Source organism: Prionailurus viverrinus, chromosome A1 (genome assembly GCF_022837055.1).
Source record: "Prionailurus viverrinus isolate Anna chromosome A1, UM_Priviv_1.0, whole genome shotgun sequence".
NCBI lineage: Eukaryota > Metazoa > Chordata > Mammalia > Carnivora > Felidae > Prionailurus > Prionailurus viverrinus.
Genome location: NC_062561.1, coordinates 150,734,696 through 150,760,125, shown reverse-complemented (window position 1 = coordinate 150,760,125; position 25,430 = coordinate 150,734,696). Strand labels below are relative to the sequence as shown.

General features: G+C 35.1%; 1 protein-coding gene across 1 annotated transcript in view; it reads right to left on the bottom strand.

The window, feature by feature from the left end:
* The window catches only part of RASA1 (RAS p21 protein activator 1), a 115,644-nt gene that overhangs the window by 72,518 nt on the left and 17,696 nt on the right, over positions 1-25,430 (bottom strand). The window lies entirely within an intron of this gene.

Sequence of the window (25,430 nt, the reverse complement as noted above, 5' to 3'; positions counted from 1 at the left end):
GGAGCCTGCTTTGGATTCTGTGTCTCCTCTCTCTGCCCCTCCCCTGCTCACACTTGTCTGTCTCTCAAAAAATAAGATAAACCATTAAAAAAAATTAGGTTCCCCCCCACCCCCGAGTGTATTTTATTTTGCATCAACACTGTTTCTCAAGCAAAACAAATAACCATAATTGCTGGTAAGTATTTAATTTGCTTCAGTACTCCTATATGAAAACTATGGAAAACAAGACTGTTATTCTCAAGTTGTTTCTCACTTAATAATACCTAAGGTACTATTTAATAGTACATAACATGTAATAATACCAGGAACAATTGTTCAATCCTTGGCCATATCAAGCATTCTAACATTAGATATCAAACAGTACTCTATACAGTTGGCTCTGAATAATCAGGGGTTAGGTATACCAACCCCACACAATGGAAAATCTGCATATAACTTTTGACCCCCCCAATATTTAACTACTAATAGTTTACTTTTCAAGCGTTACTGATAACATAGCCAATTAAACAATATTTTATATGTTGTGTGTATTCTATATTGTGTTCTTATAATAAAAAATGTTATTCAGAAAATCCTAGGGAAGAGAAAAAAACATTTACAGTACTATATGCTGTATTTATTGAAAAAATCCACATGTACGTTAATCTGTGGAGCTCAAACCTGTGTTGTTCAAGGGTCAACCAGAAAGTAAGTATACTTCTCTGAAAGTATGTTCTCTGAATATCCCTGAAGACAGCATACTTCATTGAAAACACTAGATTTTTTAAAGGAAGCTTTTGCCTGTTAGCCATTAGTAAGAGATGCAACATGATTCTGTACTTATTTATGAACATGGTGTTCCAGCACCTAGGCCCCCCAAACACCTTTACTTTGAATTCTCACAATATCTGTTATCTACCCAACTTACTGAAACTCAAAGATACTGATTTGGAAGTTGCCTGTTCAGCAGCCATCCCATTCGGGGGAAAAGACTCCCACGCCCTCTCTGGGAGGTCTTTCAACATCATGGTTTCTGGAGAAGCTTTCATTTAATTTGAAGGACATTCCAAGGTGAGTGAACCAAAAAGAATCAAACTCTATGTTCAAATATTCTGTTCACACTGGAACTGAAAAAGAGTCAGTTCTCTGATAGCATAAACTATATAGGATGCATGGTCAAAAAAAAAAAAAAAAAAAAAAAAAAAGATTTGTGTGTGTTTGCTAAATTTCCCACCACTTGGAAGAGTGAGTTGACAGGGCAAAACAGAGGGAAATGTAGAGTCAGGATTGCATTCAAATCCCTGATTCCAGTTCTGAGATCCCAGGAACAAGCCTACTCTTCCCTTTGTCTGTTCATCTCATCCTTTTATTACCTCTAGACCAGCTTTTTGATCTCTAGATTCTTTCACATTTTTAAAAAAACTACTGGACCCAAACAAAATTTGTTTATGTGTGTTATATATACATCAATATTAGTTGTATTAGAAACGAAACTGAGATTATCTGAATACTCATACATGTTTCTACGTTTAATTAGTGGCTGCTATTGCTGTGGTTCATAGTATATGCAGACCGTTACTTAATGAGGTTACTTAGACGAACATAGTATCTAACCATGCCTATAAGTGTTCTATACTCCACTCCATTAAAATCCATTGCTCTATCATTTACTTGTGAATATTTTGCAGCATCATGTAACAGTCACTTGCAATATTAGTTCACCGAGCTATGACAGTCTTCCAAGTTTCAACATATTTTATAATATCAAAACATCACATTCTTTATATCACCACTAGACAGAAAGTACACTTGAGGGACGTGCAAAGTATGCATGTCTGGCCCTTGCCTGGTTCCTGGGAGATAACCTCTAAGCCTCTGAAATATCCTGCCCAAAAAGAGTGTCTTTGTTTACTGAGAACCTTGGACCACGCTAGATATTTATGGTAACAATGTGATTTATGGTGTGGACCCTGGTCCATATAGTATCACTTTGGCTTCTGGAATCAAACGGATGGAGTAACTAAGGTCAGCCACAGTGGGGCTCCAGACCTATAGAATCAACCCTTAATAAAAATTCTGGACACCAAGACTCAGGTGAGCTTTCCTGAGTGACTGGTGGTGTCACACACTGCTGTTGGGAAAATTAAGCACTGTCTATATGACTCCAGTGGAAGGGGACAACTAGAAGCCTACATCTAGTCTCTTCTGGACTCTGACCTATACACTTTCTTCCTTAGCTGACTTTAATGTGTATCCTTTTGCTATAATAAATGGTTACTATGAGTTTAACAGCTTTGCTGAGTTCTGTTAGTCCTTTAAGAAAATCACTAAACCTGAGATTTTAGGGACCTCAAACAACCACCATCAAGATCATCATAAAAATCATTAAGTATCTGCAAATTTCTCAAACTTGTAGATACAAGATTCTGAAAATTCTAATTTTTACTTAAAAGCTCAAATTTTGCTTGAAAGAACCAAATATTTCCAGTTATTTTCCTTAATGTGACACTCACTTTGTTCTTTTTCAAGAAAACATCTGTTAAGTGCTCAATTCTGAATTACCACAGTTTGTTGTCCTTTATAATAAAAATAGGATGTCATAAAGGCAGCAGGTAGTTCAGCTCTCAACTCAAATAATCACACACTGCTTTTCCTTAAGACAATGTACTCAGAAATACAGTATTATGTACATTTTCAATTTCACAACACAAAATATTAAAAAAACATATATACAAAGACTGCAACTTAGTATTTTTTACTGCTACATTAAGCCATTCTTTTTTTTTTTTCCTAATGTTTATTTATTTTTGAGAGAGAGACACAGTGCAAGTTGGGGGGCGGGCAGAAGGAGGGAGATAGAATCTGAAGCAGGCTTCCAGGCTCTGAGCTGTTAGCACAGAGCCCAACTCAAGGCTCAAACTCACAAACCTAAACTCACGAACCAGGAGATCATGACCTGAGCAAAAGTTGGACACTTAACTGACTGAGCCACCCAGGTACCCCTACATTAAACCATTCTTTTTTTTTTTAACTTATTTTTTATTTTTTTAAATTTACATCCAAATTAGCATATAGTACAACAATGATTTCAGGAGTAGATTCCTTAGTGCCCCTTACCCATTTAGCCCATTCCCCCTCCCACAACCCCCCAGTAACCCTCAGTTTGTTTGCCATATTTATGAGTCTCTTCTGTTTTGTCCCCCTCCCTGTTTTTATATAATTTTTGTTTCTCTTCCCTTATGTTCATATATTTTGCCTCTTAAAGTCATATGAGTGAAGTCATATGATTTTTGTCTTTCTCTAATTTCACTTATCATAATACCTTCCAGTTCCATCCACAGAGTTGCAAATGGCAAGATTTCATTCTTTTTGACTGCCAAGTAATACTCCATTGTATGTATATACCACATCTTCTTTATCCATTCACCCATCGATGGACATTTGGGCTCTTTCCATACTTTGGCTATTGTTGATAGTGCTGCTATAAACATGGGGGTGCATGTGTCCCTTCGAAACAGCACACCTGTAGCCCTTGGATAAATGCCTAGTAGTGAAATTGCTGGGTCATAGGGTAGTTCTATTTTTAGGTTTTTGAGGAACCTCCATTCTGTTTTCCAGAGTGGCTGCACCAGCTTACATTCCCATACATTAAACCATTCTTAATTGAAACCAGTTTTGTTTGTTTGGCCAAAATACAGCAGTGACAAATACAATGACTAATGGTACAGTCCGGTGCCACTGCAACAATTTACACTGACGTACCAGAAATTTTACCTCACATTGCTCTGCATTGCACCATCAGTGCAAATGTGTCAACAAAGTGGAAATAATGGCTTAGTGTTATGAAAACCATTTTAACTTTACAGATCTCTTGAAAGGGTCTCAAGGAGCCCTAGGGTTCAGAACCAACACCTCATCAAAGCAGACTAGAAGAAGCCATCAATTCCAGGGAAGCTATTCCAACCTCTTTCCTGAACAACCTCAGCTGTTCTATAGAAGACAAGGTCATCACCAGTATAACTACAATTTTAATTACTTTCTATTTCCTTATGCCAAGCCCACTCAGTCTCCATTAGTTATGAACATTTGGTTCATTGTTTTTAAATAAGATCAGCTCCATTTTCAAGTACCCTATTTCCAAATAATTTATTTATTCAAACATTATTACATTTTACTGATACGTTTAAGATGTTTTAACTTCCTAGCTTTGACATGTTTCTTCTGCTTACTAATATTTTGATGATCAACTCTATTCTCTCTAGATTAATTTTTCTTTAGTTGAATAACAGGCTTAGAGAATTCTTTGAAATTCTTTTAAAATTCCTGTTTCTACTTAATGGTTTGCTATGTTCCTTACCTTTAACATACTTTCAGCAATTCTTCAGTTAATCTTACAGATAACTCTTAAGTTCTGCACAGAGAAATGAACTTCAAGCCAGCCAACTAAAATTTAATTGATCTTCAAAATCGATAAACTCCTTGACATTACTTGACACAGCCAACAACATAAGTCTTTCCTCTAGTCAAAACATCACATACACCTGCTTCTTCTTCTCTCCCCCCCTCCCTCCCCCGCTAAAGCTTTCTCTCCAGGTACCCAACCAGCCGCACATCTTTCAACTACTATGCACACATCAATTCCAGAAAAGGCCCCATCACATTAAAAATGTAATTATATAATGGAAGGCACAGCACAAAAAGTATTCCATAAATAGTCCTACAACAATCCATTGGATGTTTGGAAATAATCAACTTAGATTGTTAAATAATACCAAATTAAATGCCAGATAAATTATTTAAAAAATGAAACTATAAAAACTATAGTTTTATATATAAATTTAGATAGATGGCAATCTATATTCAAAGAAGCCAAAAAAGAAAAAAATATACACAAAGATGATTGAAATTTTACATCATAATGATTCTGTTAATATAAAAGTAAAGCAAAATATTAAATGTACGTATTTGTTCACATAACAAACAAGGATCATCACAGTAGCTGTGTACAATATTATGATTACATAAAACTGAATTATTTAATGGCTAGAGATCTGACTAAATAAATTAGACACATCTGATTGAAAATTACATTGCTACTTAAAAGAATACACAAAAAAATCTCCTCAATGACTCCTATTCAGACCACCCTATTTAAAATTACACCTTCTCTGGTACACGTGGGTAGCTCAGTCTGTTAAGCTTTCAATTTAGGCTCAGGCCATGACCTCGCAGTTTGTGAGTTTGAGCCCCGGGTCTGGCTCTGTGCTCACAGCTCACAGCCTGGAGCCGGCTTTGGATTCCGTGTCTCCCCTTCTCTCTGCCCCTCCCATGCTCACATTCTGTCTCTGTTTCTCAAAAATAAAGAAACGTTAAAAAAATTTTTTTAATTACACCTTCCCTTCTAACATCAGCAATACCACTTTATCCTGACCAACTTTTCCCTCTTTTTTTTTTGTCTTAGCACTATTACATCTAACATTTTGCACAACTTATTTATTAGATTTATTATCTTCCTACTTCTAGCAAAATGTAACTTCCAAAGGGGAAGCTATCTTCATGTTTGTTTATTTATCCCAAAGCATTTAGAACAGTGGCTGGTAAAAGGCAGGTTCTGAAAAATGTATCTGTTAAACAAATAAGTATATTTAAAAAGTGGTAAACAGTTGACCTTAGAAACCATAATGAGAGAATTGACAGCCAGTAGTAGAATAATTTTATCCCTTATTTATTTACATTTGTTTTCACTGAAGTTTAGTTGATACGCTGGAGGTGTACAGAATAGTAATTCAACTATACATTATGCTACGCTCACCACAGATGTAGCTACCACCTGTCACCATCCAATGCTATCATAATACCGCTGACTATATTCCCTATGCTGTACCTTTCATCCCCCCTGACTTAACTGATTCCATAACTGGAAGCCTCCATTTCCACTCCACTTCACCCATTTGCCCATACTCCCACCCACTGCCGCCCTGGCAACTACCACTTTTTTCTCTTTATTTATGGGTCTGCTTTTTTTTATATGTATTTTGTTTTTGAGATTCCACTTATCAGTGAAATCAAATGGTATTTGTCTTTATACATATTTTTCTTATACACATCGCATTTTCCCCCACATAACAAATATAAATTGCCTACTGGAAAACTTAATCTTAACACTCTTAACAATCACATATATGTTATATACATGTATATATTTATGAGCAAACATATATACATAAATAATAGCAATGGTTACTAACAAGATAATAAAACAAAGGAGGTATGAGGGAGCAGAGACTTTTTCCTGTATTATTTGGTTTTTGTTTATTTCACAAGAAGTATTCATGCAATACTTATAACATTGCTTACAGCAGAATAAGCAAATGAAATACAAGAAAAAGAAAAAAAGAAGTTTGTCATTTGAAATCATCCCAGAGTTCCTGAGGCAGTTACAATGTCAGGAGCCCGAATTTCACAGGAAGAAGAACGCCATCGGCAGCCACACTTTTTCCCTCAGAGTATTTCCCAATTGTGGTCACAAAGAGGCTGAGAAAACAAGCAAACAACCCAGGTCTTCTGCCTGGGTCCTACTGGAAGGAAAAGAATACAGCAGAGCTTTTGATGGTCTCACAAAGCTGGTAAAACACATATGAGAGACAAAGAGCCAGGATTCCTATCATAGAGGAGAGACAGAGGAACTGAAGGATAAACTGAACTAATTCCCCTCTAAAGATAATTACTAAATTCTGAAGCTAGAAGAACTCTAGCAAAGACTCTGCGTAGCAAAATGCAGTATTTAAAATGTTGTGATTAAAGTGATTAGACTGCATTCTATCTGTTTAGCAGAAGAAAGGGTGAGCAAATTGCCACTCAGATTCCCTATAAAATGTTAACATGTCCTGCATTTAATTAAAAATTAATGGCACATGCTGAGACAGAACCCAATAGAAAACAAACAAAAAACAACAAAAACAAATATAAAACTTCAGACACAAAGCAAAAGCTGTTTCTTAGATTAATAAGATCAACAAACTCTAAAAAAACTGATCAAAAGAAAAAAAAGCCACAAATTACCAATTTCAGACCCACAGGTAAATAAATCTGAAATTAATAGAGACAGTAGTGACTCAAGAAAATATAGGAAAAGACAAAATAAATAAAAAGGTGGAATTTAACCATAAAATTGGTAAGATTAAAAAGCAAATTAACAAAATTAAGAACTACATACGAGATCAACATCAGATTAGGCATATTTTTAAGAAGCTAATAAATGAGTAGCTTACAGAGAAAATGTCCTTACTGAACCACAAAAAGAGGGGGTTCCTGGGTGGCTCAGTTACTTAATCCATCCAACTCTTGATTTCAGCTCAGGTCATGATCTCATGTTTGGTGGGTTTGAGCCCCGCCTCCGGCTCTGCACTGACAGTTCAGAAGCTGCTTTGGGATTCTCTCTCTCCCTCTCTGCCCCTCCTGTGCACACTCTCTGTCTCTCTCAAAATAAATAAATAAATAAAAACTAAAAAAAAGAATACACAAACTTATGAAGCATAAAAAGAAATACAGGACAGAGCATAAAAGATGAGTGGGACAGAATTTTTTTTTTTTTTTTAAGTGATTAACATGCATGTGGAGTCTCTGAGGAGTGAAAGAGAATGGAACAAATGCAAAATCTGAAGAGAAAATGGCCAGGAATTTTTCAAACCCAAGGAAAGATACCAACCCAAATATTCAAGCAGCTCAGTATACCTCAAAAACGGAAGGAAGGAAGGAAGGAAGGAAGGAAGGAAAGAAGGCAGGCAGGCATGGAGGAAGGAAAGGAGGGAGGCGGGCCAAGCCATGTCACATATAGGCACATAATAAAGATACTACAAAACAAAGACTACATTTTAAGAGCAGTCAGAAGAAAAATGCATTATCTTCAAAGAAATAACAATAAAATCTTTGCTGACTTTTCAAGAGAAATACTTGAAGGACGAGAGAACGAAATTATCTTCACATAGGAAAATAACTGCAATCCTAGAATTTTATGCCCCAAAATATTTTGCTTCAAAAGCAAAAACAAACATATTTTCAGATAAACAGAAAGTAAATATTTTGACAGATGTTTACCAAAAGAAATACTAAAAAAAGTTCTATAGGCAAAAAAAGAAAAAGAAAAAAAGAAGAAAGAAAAAGAAAAAAACAAGAAAAAAATTTCCCACAGAAAAACCTGGAAATGCAGTATAAAGAAGGTAAATCTAAATAAACATTGACCATATAAACCAATAATTTCTACTAAGTATTAAACCATGCGTACAACGAAAATTCAGGACAACAGTTCAAAAGTGAAGGAGTTTAAGTAGAGTTCAAGTGTTCTAAGTTCTTAGCATTGTTAGGGAAGTGGTAAAAGTAAATATTTTCAGTACACTGCAGTAAGTCAATATGTGTTGTAATCTCTAAGGCAACCACTAAAAGATCAAGATTGTCAGAATGGATAAAAACTAAAACACACTATGAGAGATACATCTTAAATAAAAGAACACAAAAAGGTCGAGAGTAAAAGGAAAGAAAAGGTTATACCATGCTAGCACTAATAAAAAAAAAAAAAAAAGGTGCCAGCCAAACTAGATTTTTGTTATTAGAGATAGTCAGGGCATTTATAATAATAAAGGGACCAATTCACCAGGAATTTAAGCTAAGATAACAATGCATAAGCACCCAAAAACATAACAACAAAATATACACCACTGTAGGTTGGGAACTTTGCACAAACTTCCCTATTTTAATAAATGATAAAAGAAGTAAATGAAGGGGAAAAAATCAGTAAATACAAAGATATGACCAAGATCCATAAGTATAATCGAATGCCCTATACAAAACTGCATTGAGTAACAAAATAATATATATTCCTTTCAAATGAACATGGTACATTTATCAAAATTGCCACAGGCTGAATCAAGAAAAAAAAAGCCTCATTTCTTTTTTTTTTTTTTTTAATTTTTTTTTTTTTCAACGTTTATTTATTTTTGGGACAGAGAGAGACAGAGCATGAACGGGGGAGGGGCAGAGAGAGAGGGAGACACAGAATCAGAAACAGGCTCCAGGCTCTGAGCCATCAGCCCAGAGCCCGACGCGGGGCTCAAACTCACGGACCGCGAGATCGTGACCTGGCTGAAGTCGGACGCTTAACCGACTGCGCCACCCAGGCGCCCCAAGCCTCATTTCAAAGGACTGAAATCAAACTATGTTTTCTGGCCTCAATGGAATTAGTCAAATAATCATTAAACCAAATCAACAAATGAAAAACAAAACCTATTAACAACTATTTGGAAATTAAGCAACTATAAGGAAATTAACTCTTGAATCAAAGAAGAAATCACAATGGAAAACCAAGTATTTAAATGAACGATAATGAAGAAAGGACATATAAAAGTTATGAGTAACACGCAGCTGAAGCTGTACTTGGAGCGAAATATGTGACCTTAAATGCTTAAGTTAAGAAAATGAACAATAATTATTTAAGTATCTACCTCACAAAACTAGCTAAAGAATGAAAAGTTGTATGTGAAAAAAGGCAAAAAAACAAAGTAGAAAAGAACAGAATAAAATCAAAACAAAGACACAACATAAAACTTCAGAAGAAAAATCAAAAGTTGATTTTTGAAAAGATACATAAAACTCAGGATTTTACAAGACAGAAGAAAAAAGTCATAAACTGTCAATTTCAATAATAAAAAGGAAAATTTTCTGTAGGTCCGACAGAAAACCTAGTTATGCAATCATTTATCAAAATTTACTGCAAAGATAAAGTAAATGAAAGGGAAAGAACTGAGATGTAACAGACTGACTCATAGACTGCTGTTAATTTATGACAATGATAAACCTGAAAAAGATTTTTTTTTTTTGTTTTTAAAATGCTGCTGGGTCAACAGGATATGCATATATAGAAAAACACAGACATACACAAAATCAACTCCATATGCATGTCACATCTTAAAGTGAAATACAGGGTGGCTCAGTTGGTTGAGCATCCAACTCTTGGTTTCAGCTCAAGTCATGATCTCACAGTTTGGTGGGTTTGAGTCCCACATCAGGCTCTGCACTGTCAGTGCGGAACCTGCTTAAGATTCTCTCTCTCTCTCTGCCCCTCCCCAACTCATGCTGTTTATGTCTCCCTCAAATAAATAAATAAACTTAAAAAAAAAAAAAGTGAAGGTGCACCTGGGTGGCTCAGTCAGTTAAGTGTTCAACTTTTAGCTCAGATCATGATCTCCAAATTCACGAGTTCAAGCCCTGCTGACAGCTCCGAGCCTGGAACCTGCTTCAGATTCTGTGCCTCCCTCTCTCTCTGTTCCTCCCTTGTTTGCTCTCTCTCTCTCTCTCTCTCAAAAATAAACATTTAAAAAAATTTTTTTAAGAAAGTGAAAAATTAAGCAATAAAGCTTCTAGAAAAAAGATAGGCAAATATATTCATGCCCTTAGGACAGGCAAAGATTTCTTAAACGCGACCAAAAAAAAAAAAAAATACCAAAAAACTCAAACAAAACAACCCACCACCAATTATAAAGGAAAAAAATTGACATACACAAATCCATATAAAATTAACAACTTCTGTCATTAAAGGTGGCATTAAGATGGTAAAGATGTGGGGCGCCTGGGTGACTCAGCCGGTCGGTGTCTGACTTCAGCTCAGTTCATGATCCCACAATTCCGGGTTCTAGCCCCCCATCGGACTCTGTGCTGACAGCCCGGAGCCTGGAGCTTGTTTTTGCATTCTGTGTCTCTCTCTCTGTCCCTCCTTCACTCACACTTTCTGTCTCTCTGTCACAATAAAATTTAAAAAAAGAGAGAGATAGTAAAGATCTAAGATGCAAACTGATTTACATACATCCAACAAAGGATTAATATAACAGCCAGGTCAAAGAACAACTAGAAATCAGTAATTAAAAAACAAATAAACAAAAAAACCTCAATAGAAAAATAGCACAAGACTTGAATAATTTATAGAAGAGGCTATCAAAATAGTCAATAAAAATGAAAATGTACACATTATTCATCACATCAGGAAAATACAAATTAATACCACAAGGACTATTTCATCACTCACCCACCAAAATAGCTACAATGAGGGGCACCTGGGTGGCTCAGTTGGCTGAGCATCCAACTTCGGCTCAGGTCATGATCTCAGAGTTCATGAGTTTGAGCCCTGTGTCAGGCTCTGTGCTGAAAGCTCAGAACCTGGAGCCTGCTGCAGATTCTGTGTCTCTCTCTGCCCCTCCCCTGCTCATGCTCTGTCTCTTTCTTTCTCTCTTTCTCTCTCAAAACTAAATAAACATAAAAATTTTTTTTAAAGTAGCTACAATGAAAAGGATAATACCAACAGTTGCCAAGAATGGGGAGTAACTGGAATCCTCATACAGTGCCACTGAGAATTTAAATTGGTTACCAGCACTTTGCAAAACCATTTAACAATATCTACCAAGGTTATCATATGAACACCTTATGATCCAGCAATTCTAATCTTAGGGATGCAACTACTGCAACTGCATATAAATGTTGTTCAAAAGACATTAAAGAAGATTCAGAGTAGCACTATTTATAAGCCAAAACTAGATACAACCTAATTACGTCCATTAATAGCAGAAAAGATAATAAACTGTGGTACAGTCACAATGTAATACTGTAAGCAATAAGGCGAGTGAAATAGTGCTACATGTAACAACATGGATAAATCTCACAAATGTAAAGTTTATGAACACAAAAGAATATGTGCTATATTACTCAATTTATATAAAACCTAATTTACATAAATTCAATAACCCAAAAATAATCTATGGCATAAGAAACTAGGATTGTGTTTATCTTGGAGAGAGAGAGAGGTGGTATGGGTATTACACTGGAAGCAGGCACAAAAGGACTTCTAGGATGCTGGTAATATTCTGTTCTCAAATTTAAAGATGGATTACACAGGGATTATTAGTAAGTGGTAATAATGTACTAATATGTATTAACACATAGTATCAAAAATACACAATACATATAAACACAACAGCTATATTACTACGTAAGTACTACTTATTAAAATTCACTGAGATGAAACCTTAGGATGCTAAACTTAATATATGTTATGATTCAATGTTATCCTTAACTGCATACTCAAGAAAAGTAATTGTAAATGCAGAGAAACTCTATACTAAAACTTGCATTTTAACATTAAAAAGGATCATGCTTAAATATATTTTGATACACACAATACTAGGCAAAATTATATCCACATTAGACATCTCACAACAGTATATTGTCCAACTGTTGCCCTCCACCCCCATCTATTACATTATCCTGGACTCAATATTCCTTAACCCCTAATACTGCCAAATGTTTGCACAGGCCAAGACTGTGGTAACTACATTATATTCTGCGCAATAGCCTAAGACTCTATGATCAGTACTAGAAGCTGAGTCAATGGATGACAGAGCCAGGACCTACTCTTGTTTCACCTGTTCTGGCTTCCTGTTACCAACAATTCATGACCACTAAGGTCAGATATATGATGGGAACACATGCTTCTGCCTCTTTGACATATGTATTTTTATACATTTTAGTATTCTGTCACCATTCTTCCCTTTTCCTATTCACTATGTAACCTTAAATCATATACATCATTTTAAGCTGTTCCAGTAATTAAAAATCTGAATGCTTTAGTCTCTCTTCGTATAAAAATCTTTCATCCCCAATTACCACAGGCATTATTCTGAAACTCATATAGTTTTAAGTTCCTTAGAACAAAGCAATTATATTAAGTGCAGACGTTATATCAAAAACAACTGCTTATGATTTTACCCAAAAATTTTCTATCATGTTTCTAACATATTTCTGTCATTAATAAGCGGGATAAGCTTTCCTGCTGGGAAATTTCCTCGTATATCTAACTCTTAACAAATAACACTAAAATGTATATTTATTCTTGCTTTATTGTTATCTCATCCTGGCCACAAATTATTTTGTATGAAAAAAAATTACATGACAATTCACATCATTAGCCCTGCATCCTCTACATAAAGTTAACATGCATTCACTTATGTACTTGATTAATTTACTGTTTCAATATTTAGACAGCTTTCTGATTTCTGTGCCAATTCACCTCAATGTGACCTGCCTCCATAAGGGAGGTGTCAAATGTTCACCTTCTCTAAAAATCACAAACAAACCCTATCCATAAGTGCTTTTACAAAAGCTGTTTTTATAAATAAGAACTATCAACATTACAGGGAATTAGAAAAGGAGAAAAGTTACCAAATTTTACAAAAGGAAAACTGAACCAAGAGGAAATTAATACATTTTCCAATACAGTGATTCACTAACAGCATTAAAAACAGAAGCTCAGGTTTTCCAAACTCTAATCTATGGGAGCTTCCTCTATATACTACTTCCCCTATAAACACCAGGTGGATAGAAACCTAGCTACTTTACAATTAATATTTCTCAACATGCTCCACAAACAGTGTTCACTAACCATGTAATTAAGTTTAGGAAAGGCAGAGTTAAATGAAAAAGTTTATTTTTTACCCTAAAAACATAGGAATCTTTGAACCATGTGCATTCTGGATTTCTAAGAATATAGATCCAAATTATTTAACAATCAAAAAGTCACAGGGGCACCTGGTTGGCTTAGTTTGTTAAGCGTCAGACTTTTCAGCTCAGGTCACGATCTCACGGTTCGGGAGTTCAAGCCCTGCATCACGCTCTGTGCTGACAGCATGGAGCCTGGAGCCTGCTTCAAGTTCTGTGTCTCCCTGTCTCTGTCCCTCTCCCATGCACTCCCCACCCACCCCCCCAAAATGAATAAACATTAAAAAAAAATAAAGTCACAGAACACTAATTCTTATGACTGAATGATGCACTGCACAATTTAGAAAATGTTACCAAGTGCTTAAGAAACAGAGGACACTGGCTGATCGGCTAGTAAATTCTTCTAGTTGTTCAAACTGCTTTCTCCTAATGATAAAATCTCTGCCTTAATTTTTCTAGGTTGTGACTAAATATATTAATATAATTTAAAATAAATCATAACTTGCTTTTGAACACAATGAAGTATAAACAAGAAACCCAAGCTAAATGCTTAAGAAGACATTTAAATATTTACTAGGATTAAAACATAGTAGTCTCATTCACATTAGTTCTCTCTGCTATTTTGAAAAAGCTGCTACTTTGCTATGCCTTCTAGCTACCATTCTTTTGAAAGGTTTAGCCTCAAAATTTCCATAAACCAAACTCATTTTAAACTCTTTAAAACCTTTCACTTAAAACTCCTTTAAGTCACTTGCAATTGTTTTGTCAAGATCTCTGATGGCTTGGATCCATCAGAGAAATGAGGTCATAGGGCCCCCAAGCTGCCCCCAAAACTGAGAGAAAAACAGGCAATTGAAGCAAATCATAACTTACCTGAGCAGAAACCTCCCTGGGGGAACCAAGCACCAGAGAAGGAAAACCTAAACTGCTATTGAGGAATTACTAGAGGTTCAGTGTGGACAATTCTGAGAGTTTAAAACTCCAAGGGTACCCAGTAATGGAGGGAGGGCAGCAACACTTTTGTGAGTTTTACTTTCGAGACCACTATCACGTCCTCATAGTAAATATCTGAGAAAAATCACCTCATGCCTCCGGGACTGGGAGGGAAACGAACCATTTTTAAATTCTCCAGAGCAATATATTCTTAACAATGCTTGAACTCGGAAGAAATTAAGCTATCAATGCCTAACATGCTGGGGTCTTATCAAGAGTCTAAACCACCTAAAGAAAGGGAAATATCCAACTCAAGCCAGCTCTAGCCTTCAATGTAGGGAAAGGGAAATATTCTACTCTAGCCCTTTATAGCTATCCTGTCCCACCTAAAGGATAAAACAAACTGATCAACAGTTTAGGGTTCAGAGTCCAGGGGCACAGAATCACCTAAAAACTAAGACCTAATCATAGCACTACAGAACACTTCGTTTCCCCCACACCTTATCACTACACTGTTAAAGGCCTATCTACCACAGTTACTTTTATCCAGTACATTATGCCCACCTTCCAACAGAAAATTACAAGACATGCTAAAGGGCAAAAAACAAAATTTGAAAAGACAGCACAAGCATCAAACCAGAGTCAGATGTGGCAGAATGATGGAATTATCAGGCCAGAATCCTTTTTTTATTAACCTATTATTAACATGCTAAGCATTTTAATGGAAAAAGTAAACAAGAACAGAAAGTCAATGTAAACAAAGAAATGTAAATTCTACAATCAAAAAGGAACATTAGAGATAAAAAACACAGTAACAGAAATGAAGACTGCCTTTGATGGACTCATTAGTAGATTGGAAATGATAGGAAACAATGAACAAACCTGACATGACAGTAGAAACTTCCATAACTGAAAAGCAAAAAGAAAACTGCCTGAAAGAACAGAACATCCAAGAACCGTGTGACAATTACAAAAGATATAATATATCTTATAAATTACAAAAGATATATCATAAATATATTTAATGAAAATAACAGAAGAGGAAAAAAGACAAAGTAAGAAAAGCAATACTTAAGCAATAATGATGGTGAATTTTCCCATATCAGTGTCAGACACCACAGATTCAGGAAACTCAGAAATACCAAGCGAGATAAATGCCAGAAGTATACCTAGGCATATCACATCATATACAAACTTCAGAAAATCAAACATTTTATGAAAATGTTGAAAGAAGCCAGAGAAGAAAATACACCTTACCTATAGAGAAGCAAAGATAAAGAATTAAATCCAACTTCTCCTCACAAACCATGCAAGAAACAAGAGTGGAATGAAATCTCTAAAGTGCTGAGAGAAACCACCAACCTAGCATTCTATACCCTGTGAAACTCTCCCTTAAAAGCACAGGAAAAAACACTTCTCAAACAAAAATTAAGGAAACTGGTTGAAAGTAGATCTGCTTTGCATGAAATGTTAAAAAGAAGTCTTCAGAGAGAAATCTGGTTGGGATTCTGTCTCTGCCCCTTCCTCTCTCTCTCTCTCTAAAAATATATAAACTTTAAAAAAATCGTAGGATAGAGCAAACCAGTACTTAGAAATTTATAGCACTAAATCCATAAATTAGAAAAGATCTAAAATCAATATCTGAAGCTTCAACCTTCAGAAACTAGAAAAAGAAGAGCAAATTAAATCCAAAGCAAGCATAAGAAAAGTAATAAAAATTAGAGCAAAACTCAGTATTTTGAAACTGAAAACAAAACATCAATAGAGAAAATTCAATGAAATAAGAAATCCAACAAATTTTTGGATTTTTGACAAAATCCAACACCTCTTAATGATATGACAAACCTCCCAAAAGTCTAGAAATACTAGGGAACTTCCTTGGTAAAGATCTTAAAACTTTAAACAAGTCATAGAGAAAAACTGAAATTGACATCACAAATGGCAAGAAACTTGAGGTTTTCCCATTAAGATTAGGAATTATTATTATTATTATTATAATCATTATTAGGATTATCTTCTCTCATCATGCCTTTACATCATACTGGAAAGTCTTAACACATTAGACCAGAGAAGGAAATAAAAGGTATAGAATTAGGAAGGAAGAAATAAAACTGTCATTGTCCTCAGATGACACAGTTTTCCGTACAGGAAATCCAAAAGAATCGATTAAAAAAAAAAAACTGTAATAGATTATATAGCAAGGTTGCAGGATACAAGGTTAATATACAAAAGCCAATAGCATTCCTATTATCAGCTATGAACAAGTGGAATTTGAAATTTAAAACATATCACCATTTATTTTAGCACTCAAAAGAGAGACGCAGCTATAAATCTAACAAAATATGTACAAGATCTATATGAGGAAAACTATAAAAATCTGAAGAACAAAATCAAAGAGCTAAGTAAATGAAGAGATTATCTCCATGTCCATGGATAGGAAGACTCAATACTGTCAAGATGTCATATCTAAATATGTCATAACTAATTCTAAAGTTTATATGGAGAGGCAAAAGACCCAGAGTAGCCAACTCAGTATTAAAGAAGAAGAAACTTAGAGGATTGACATTACTTGACTTCAAGATTTATGGCAAGGCAACAGTAATAAAGACAAAGTACTATTGGTGAAAAAACAGATCAAGTAAACAGAACAGGGAGCCTAGTAACAGACCCACATAAATACAGTCAACAGGTCTTAGACAAAGGAGCAAAGGCAATATACAGAGCAAAGATAGTCTTTTCAGCAAATTGTGTTGGAACAACTGTATATTCAAATGCAAAAAAAAAACAAAAAACAAAAAAACAAGAATCTAAATTCAAAATAGATCACAGATGCAAATGTAAAATTCAAAACTATAAAACTCCTAGAAGATAATGTACTACAAAAACCTAGATGACCTTGGGTAGGTATAATGATGACTTTTTAAATAAAACACCAAAGGCTTAATCCAGAAAGGAAATAATACCTAAGCTAGATTTGATTAAAATTCAAAACTTTTGCTCTGTGAAAGACAATGTCAAGAGAATGAGAACACTAGACACAGGCTCAAAGAAAGTATTTGCAAAATACAAATCTAACCAAAAGACTGACACCTATTAGAATGGACAAAATCCAGGGGCACCTTGGTGGCTCAGTTAAGCATCTAACTTCAGTTCAGGTCATGATCTCATGCTTTGTGAGTTTGAGCCCCACGTCGGGCTCTGTGCGGACAGCTGGAAACCTGGAGCCTGCTTCATATTCTGTATCTCCCTCTCTCTCTGCTCCTCCCCTGCTCGCACTTTGTGTGTGTCTGTATGTCTCTCTCTCTCTCTCTCTCTCTCTCTCTCTCTCTCAAAAATAAACATTTAAAAAGAACAGCCAAAATCCAAAACGCTGACCCCAAATGCTGATGAGGATGTAGAACAACACAAACCTTCACTCATTGCAGGTGGGAATGTAAAATGGTGCAACTGTGGAAGACACTTTGGAGATTTCTTAATAATTATACTCTCACCATATAATCTAGCAATTGTATTCCTTGATATTTTCCCAAACGAACTAAAAATTTATGGTCCCTATAAAATCCTGCAACAGATGCTTACAGCAGCTTTACTGATTCCAAAACTTGGGCACAACCAAGACACCCTTCAGTATGCAAGCGGATACATAAAATGAGGTATATCCCAGACAACAGAATAATATTCAGCACTAAAAAGAAATGAACTATCAAACAATGAAAATATATAGGAACCTTAAATACATATTACTAAGTCTAAGTAGCCAAACTGAAAAGATTACAAACTGTAATGAGATTCCAACTCTATGACATTTTGGAAAAAAGCAAAACTATGGAGATAGTAAAAAGAATGCCAAAATTTGGAGGGTGGAGTGAAGAGAAAGGGATGATTAGGTTGAACATACAGGATTTTTAGGGTAGTGAAATTATTCCACCACTGTATGATACTACAGTGGTGGAAACATGTCACTTTACATTTGTTAAAACCCATAAGATACACAGCACTAAGAGTGATTCCTAATGTAAATCACGAACTTTGGGTGATAATGATGTGTTAATTTAGGTTTGTTGACTGTAACAACTGTACCACTGTGATACAGGATGTTGATAGTGGGAGGGACTGTACATGTGTGGAGGCAAGGATATGAGAATCTTCTGTACCTCCTGTTCAATTTTGCCTTTAACTTAAAATTGCTCTGAAAAATAAGTTGATTAGTAAAAAAACAAAAAAACAAAACAAAACTTACCTAAATTACCTAAGCTTACCTATAATCATTCACTGTCTTACTCAAATAGCACTTCTATTAATTATTCATCACCTTAGCCAATAAAATCCAATGCCTTTTCTGATATGCATCCCCCTGGCTCTCATTATTTTGACAAGGTCACTGTAAAAACACATGAAACAAAAGGATGCTAGGCAGAATTAACTTGCTGGCTGCCAAGACACTTCATGATATAGCAATAGGCAGGGTCTGCAATTCAAATTGAAGTTAGTTAAGTTTCAAGAGTTGATTAGACAAAGGCTGTCGATCCATTCTAACAAAATTCATAAATGACTAATATAGAAACCACAGTAATTTTTCTATTAACAACAAAAATACATGTCTCTCTTCCCAGCTTTCTTTACCCCAGAAAGCCTGTTAAGTGGGAAGCCAAACTGTTACCACAAGGTTGTGTAATGCCTCCGCCAACTAGGAAATTTCAAAGGTATAATAAACAGGGGCAAAAAAAACCCTCACCATTCTATAATACCATTACAACAGAGTAATAACTGATTCAGTTAAAAATCATCAATGAATACTAAAACCAATGGGTATTTATTATTTATTAATTTCCTTTTTTTAATGGCAAAATCTGATAAAATCCACCTTAGCCAAGTTCAAACTTCTATACATCAATAGGACAAGTGACATCATGTGCCCCTGGATACAATGTACAGAAGTCATGATCTACGAAGTATTTCTGCCAATAGTTAACCTGAATCTAATTATGAAGCAACAATCAAACAAATACAAACTGAGTCACATTCTCCAAAGCAACTGTCCTGGACTCTTCAAAAATGTCAATGCCATTTAAAAAAAAAAAAAAAAAAGTTGAGAGAACTGTTCTAGATTAAAGGAGACTAAAGAGACATAACAAATGCAATTCATTACAATAAAATTAGCAGACATAAAAAGACATTACAGGAACAACTGCAGATACCTGAACATGAATATTAATGTTAAATTCATTATATTTGGCTATGTAGGCTACTGTCCTTATTCTTAGAAAATACAAATGAAGTATTTTAGAGTGAAGAAACATGATCTCTGCAAGTATCTCACAAATAGTTCAGCAGAAATATACATGTATAAAGGCAAACAGATAAGTGAAATGCAGCAAAATATAAAGGTAAATGATATTTGCAGATAGGAAATTTTTCAAAACAAAATTAGTAGAGAATGCTACTTATTGAGCATGAAATCTGGACAAAAAGATACAGATAATTCATATATTTAATTAAAGTATTTACATAATAAAAAAATAACTGCACCGGAAACAAGCAAGTTTTATCTTTGGGCTTAAAAAAACCCAATCCCCTGAATGTAGATGATCACTGACAAAATTAACCTTAATATGGCTCCATTTTCTATGAGCCTATTATGACGGTGTCATTTTCTAAAACCTCCATTACTTAAATATATCAATAGCACCAACCACATTACTGCTAGGTCTTTCTAGCCAGAAATCTTTTATTCACCCCATGTTAATTTAATTAATATACTTCCATTTAATTCTTTAAGAAAACATTTCTTCTCAAATTTGTTTGATGAAATCATTGTTGTCACTGCTTAAGAAACCTTTATTTTTGATATGTTTCAGTAATGTTCCAGCTTTCAGTAATGTTCCAGCTGTATTCAGAAGAATGAATGAGAGTTTGTCACACTATCAAGAGAAAAGGGCACCCCAGACAGTAGACATGGTAAATGGAGAGACAAAATACCAGGTCAGGTTTAAGGAATAAACAGTATAGCATTGATGAAATATACAATATTGTAAAACTAGGTAGGTTGGTGTTGTCTGTCATACTAAAGTAAGCTTTCTTTTTTTTTTTTTTTTTTGGTCTCAACCTGCATGTCTCAAAAGCCATTGGGTCAAGAAATCCATTTTGTAGGTCCAATCAGCATTTTTTCTAAGTGAAAAAGATGAGAACAGAATAGCAAATAGAGGGCATCACAGGCAGTAAGGGTAAATTTTTTTCATTGAACTTTTGTTTCCATTATAAATGTCTGTTTATATGTGTATACTAGGTCACAGATGTAAAAATCTGGTTTTTTTTTTTTGGTGAGTCACGGTCAAAATGAGATTTGAAAGTCACTACTCTCCAGATGATACAGACTCATGGAAGGAAAGGTTTCAAGAAAAAAACATGGGAAAATTTGTTTTTACAAAATTATACTGGCAATTAATACAAAGCAGCTCTTCATGCTAATGGGAGTCTGGAGTTAAATTCAGTTACTCTCTACCAGTAGGTTTAGGTAGAACAGAACAGCATTACAAAGAAAATAAAATGCATCCTAAGTAGTAATTAAAAAGGGTATATTTCATGCGTTTTGGTCTCATTGTTTTGTATTTCACACATAGATAAATTCTGTATCACAACATACAATGAATTTCTTAATTTTTACTTGGATGAAATAAAAGAAATTTTGGAAGTTATTGATAAAGAGAGTGATTACTTGGCAGAAAAAGAGATGAGGGACAAGGAGAAAATTAACAAACTACTCCAAAAGGAGGAAAGAGAAAATGAGGGTTTGAAGCCATAGGAGATTTAAAAAAAGAAAAAGAAAAAAAAAAAGTTTGGAAGCAATTTAGGAGGTAGAAAAAGAACAATCTTAATAAATGTTTAGATAGGAGTAGGAGGAAAAAAAGAAAGCCAGAATGACTGAAATCTTAAAAAAGAACAACTATTTTGAGAAGTAGAACAGGATTCCTCTCTGTATTTTACACTACAATGCACAAGCTCCTTAGCCTGGCATGTAAAGCATACCAAGATAGGTCTGCAAACTATTAAATCTCAATTTTTCTTCATTGCACTCACTCATAGGCCTTTTCACTAGGTAAATCATACCACTTCCATAAATATTAATACTATTTTGTTACAAGGTATTAATGACCCTACAGCACATTAAGACTCTATATGATTTCAGATACTATAGTGTTAAATGTTTTTTTTATCACATCACATAGGTTCCTTAAAAAAAAAAAAAGGTGAAAGTAAAAATATTAGATATTTTCTATTAACTTTTAAAATTACATCAAGGGGCAATATAAATCAAAACCACATTGAGATACCACCTCACACTTGTCAGAAGGGCTAACATTAACAACTCAGGCAACAACAGATGTTGGCGGAGATGTGGAGAAAGAGGATCTCTTTCGCAATGCTGGTGAGAATGCAAACTGGTGCAGCCACTCTGGAAAACAGTATGGAAGTTCCTCAAAAAACTAAAATACAACTACCCTATGACCCAGCAATTGCACTACAGGTATTTTTCCAAAGGATACAGGTATGCTGTTTCAAAGGGACACATGCACCCCAATGTTTATAGCAGTACTATCAACAATAGCCAAAATATGGAAAGAGCCCAATGTCCATTGATGGATGAATGGATAAAGAAGATGTGGTATATATATACAGTGGAGTATTACTCGGCAATCAAAAAGAATGAAATGTTGCCATTTGCAACTACATAGATGGAACTAGAGGGTATTATGCTAAGCGAAATTAGTCAGAGAAAGACAAATATCATATAACTTCACTCATATGAGGACTTTAAGATACAAAACAGATGAATGGGTGCCTGAGTGGCTCAGTTAATTAAGCATCTGACTTCAGCTCAGGTCATGATCTCCTGGTTTGTGGTTGGAGCCCCGCATTTGGGCTCTGTGCTGCCACCTTGGAGCCTGGAGCCTGCTTCGGATTCTGTGTCTCCCTCGCTCTCTGCCCCTCCCCAACTCATACTCGTGTTCATCTCTCTCTGTGTCTCAAAAATAAATAAATGTTGGGGCGCCTGGGTGGCGCAGTTGGTTAAGCGTCCGACTTCGGCCAGGTCACGATCTCGCGGTCTGCGAGTTCGAGCCCCGCGTCGGGCTCTGGGCTGATGGCTCAGAGCCTGGAGCCTGTTTCCGATTCTGTGTCTCCCTCTCTCTCTGCCCCTCCCCCGTTCATGCTCTGTCTCTCTCTGTCCCAAAAATAAATAAACGTTGAAAAAAAAAAATAAAAATAAATAAATAAATAAATAAATAAATGTTGAAAAAAATTTAAAAAACAGATGAACATAAGGGAAGGGAAGCAAAAATAATATAAAAACAGGGAGGGAGACAAAACATGAGACTGTCAAATATAGAGAACAAATAGAGGGTTGCTGGAGGGGTTGTGGGAGGAAGAATGGGCTAAGTGGGTAAGCAGCTTAAGGAATCTACTCCTGAAATCATTGTTGCAGCATATGCTAACTAACTTGAATGTTAATTATAAAAAATAAATTATTAGACAAAAAATAAATAAAATTACATCAAGTGGCACCTGGATGGCTCAGTCGGTTAAGCATCTGACTCAGTTTTGGCTCAGGTCACGATCTCACAGTTTATGGGTTCAACCCCTGCATAAGGCTCTGCACTGACAATGCAGAGCCTGCTTGAGATTCTCTCTCTCCCTCTCTCTCGGCTCCTCCCACTCTCTCTGTCTAAATAAATAAAACTTCAACAATTTTTAAAAGAAAATAAAATTATATCAAAAATGGTTTCATGATGAAAACATTCTGAGGATGATATTCAGGAATTTTGGAATTAACTAAAGGATGCAATCTCCTGTCAGTGTGAGATCTGTGCTCCTTTCTTCTGAATTTCAAGAGACATTTATGTAAGGACTAAAAACAAACATCAAATCATAATTAACTTGCCTTTAATTGCCAGCAATGACGAATAGAGACAATTCTTTATAGGATTCCAAAGAACTACAGTTTGAACTACACAGGTCAATTTATATGCAAATTCTTTTCAGGAAGTATAGAATAGTACCGCAAATGTATTTTCTCTTCCTTATGATTTTCTTAGTAATGTTTTATTTTCTCTAGCTTACTTTACTGTAAGAACACAGTATAAAATATATATAACATACAAAATATGTGTTTATGTACCGTTTATGTTATCAGTAAGGTTTCCAGTTCACACCAGGCTATTGGTAATTAAGTTTTGGGGGAGTCAAAATTACACACCGATTTGACTGTGCGGGGGGGAGGGGGGGGAAGAGGGGGGCCAGTGCCCCTAACCTCCATATTGTTCAAAGATCAACCATATTGAAAACTAATTTTAATTCTATTTCTATTACCAGCAATCAAAAGCATTACTATGTCCCATAAATAAGTACAGTAGCAATTCCACTCTAGATATCTAGATTCGTTTTCTTAGCTAAGAACTAAAAGGCAGTAAAATATTGCTAAGCCTTCATAAAGTCACTATTTAACCCAGTGATTAGGAATTTCCTCTAAATCCATTCTTAGGCAGCCATGCTAAAACTCAACTGATATGGATAAACAACTAAGGTCACTGTATGTATATAATGAGTGACCTTATAGTCACTTAAGTGAAAATAAATGGGGAAGAATTTCTTCACAATTGTTCAAGAAATAAAGCTAACAAGGATCTGCTTTTAAAAACACACTACTGCCACGGGGCGCCTGGGTGGCGCAGTCGGTTAAGCGTCCGACTTCAGCCAGGTCACGATCTCGCGGTCCAGGAGTTCGAGCCCCGCATCAGGCTCTCTGGGCTGATGGCTCAGAGCCTGGAGCCTGTTTCCGATTCTATGTCTCCCTCTCTCTCTGCCCCTCCCCCGTTCATGCTCTGTCTCTCTCTGTCCCAAAAATAAATTTAAAAAAATAATAAAATAAAAATAAAAACACACTACTGCTCTTGAAAGGAGATACAAACCTATAAAGGAAAAAAAAAAGGCCTATTATTGCTTTCCATTCAAATTTAAAGAAGTATTCATGTATTTAACTATCCATGTGAATGCATTAATAGAGGTATAAAAGCTCTTTACTATGTAAGGTAATCTGTCAAAATATATGTATGTATAAACAAACTCAAATATTTATAAACATAAATGTTGAATTACTAAAACATTATTCAAAATATTTTAAGAATGTTATAAATTTATTGATGATTCCTCCTCAAAGAAGTTCATTCTCCTACTGAAACATTTCTCTTAGGGGCACCTGGGTGACTCAGTCAGTTGAGCACCTCTGACTTCAGCTAGGGTCATGATCTAAGGGTTTGAGAGATCGAGCTCCCATTGGGCTTGCTGCTGTCAGGGCAGACCCCACTTCAGATCCTCTGTCCCCCTCTCCTGCCCTTCTCCCACTTGTGCTCCCTCAAAAATAAATAAAACATTAAAAAAAAACCTATCTTAAATGGTTTAAAAAAGAATTAACATAACAGACTGTTTCATAGTGGTTTACAGTACAGACCTATGGGTCAAAAGCTTGGTTTGAATCATTTGATAGCTTTGTGATCTGAGAAAGTTACCTAAAACTCTTACTTCAATTTCTGCATATACTTTTTATATAATATATGTGTGTGTGTGTATATATATAGTATATATTGTGTGTATATATATGTATATATTGTGTGTATATATGTATATATATGTGTACATATGTGTATATATATTGTGTGTAATATATGTGTGTATATAGTATATATATATGTATATTGTGTATATATATATAAATATACACACACACATACATATATATTATATATTATATCTAAAAGTATTAGTTATAAGTATATTGGGGGATGGAAATATACACATAGTTCCTTTATATGTATGTATGTATATGTGTGTGTGTATGTGTGTATATATATATATATATATATACACACAGTATACAAAAAGCACTAGCTACTTTTGGTAGCAAAAGAGTGATTTTTTTCTTTGTATTT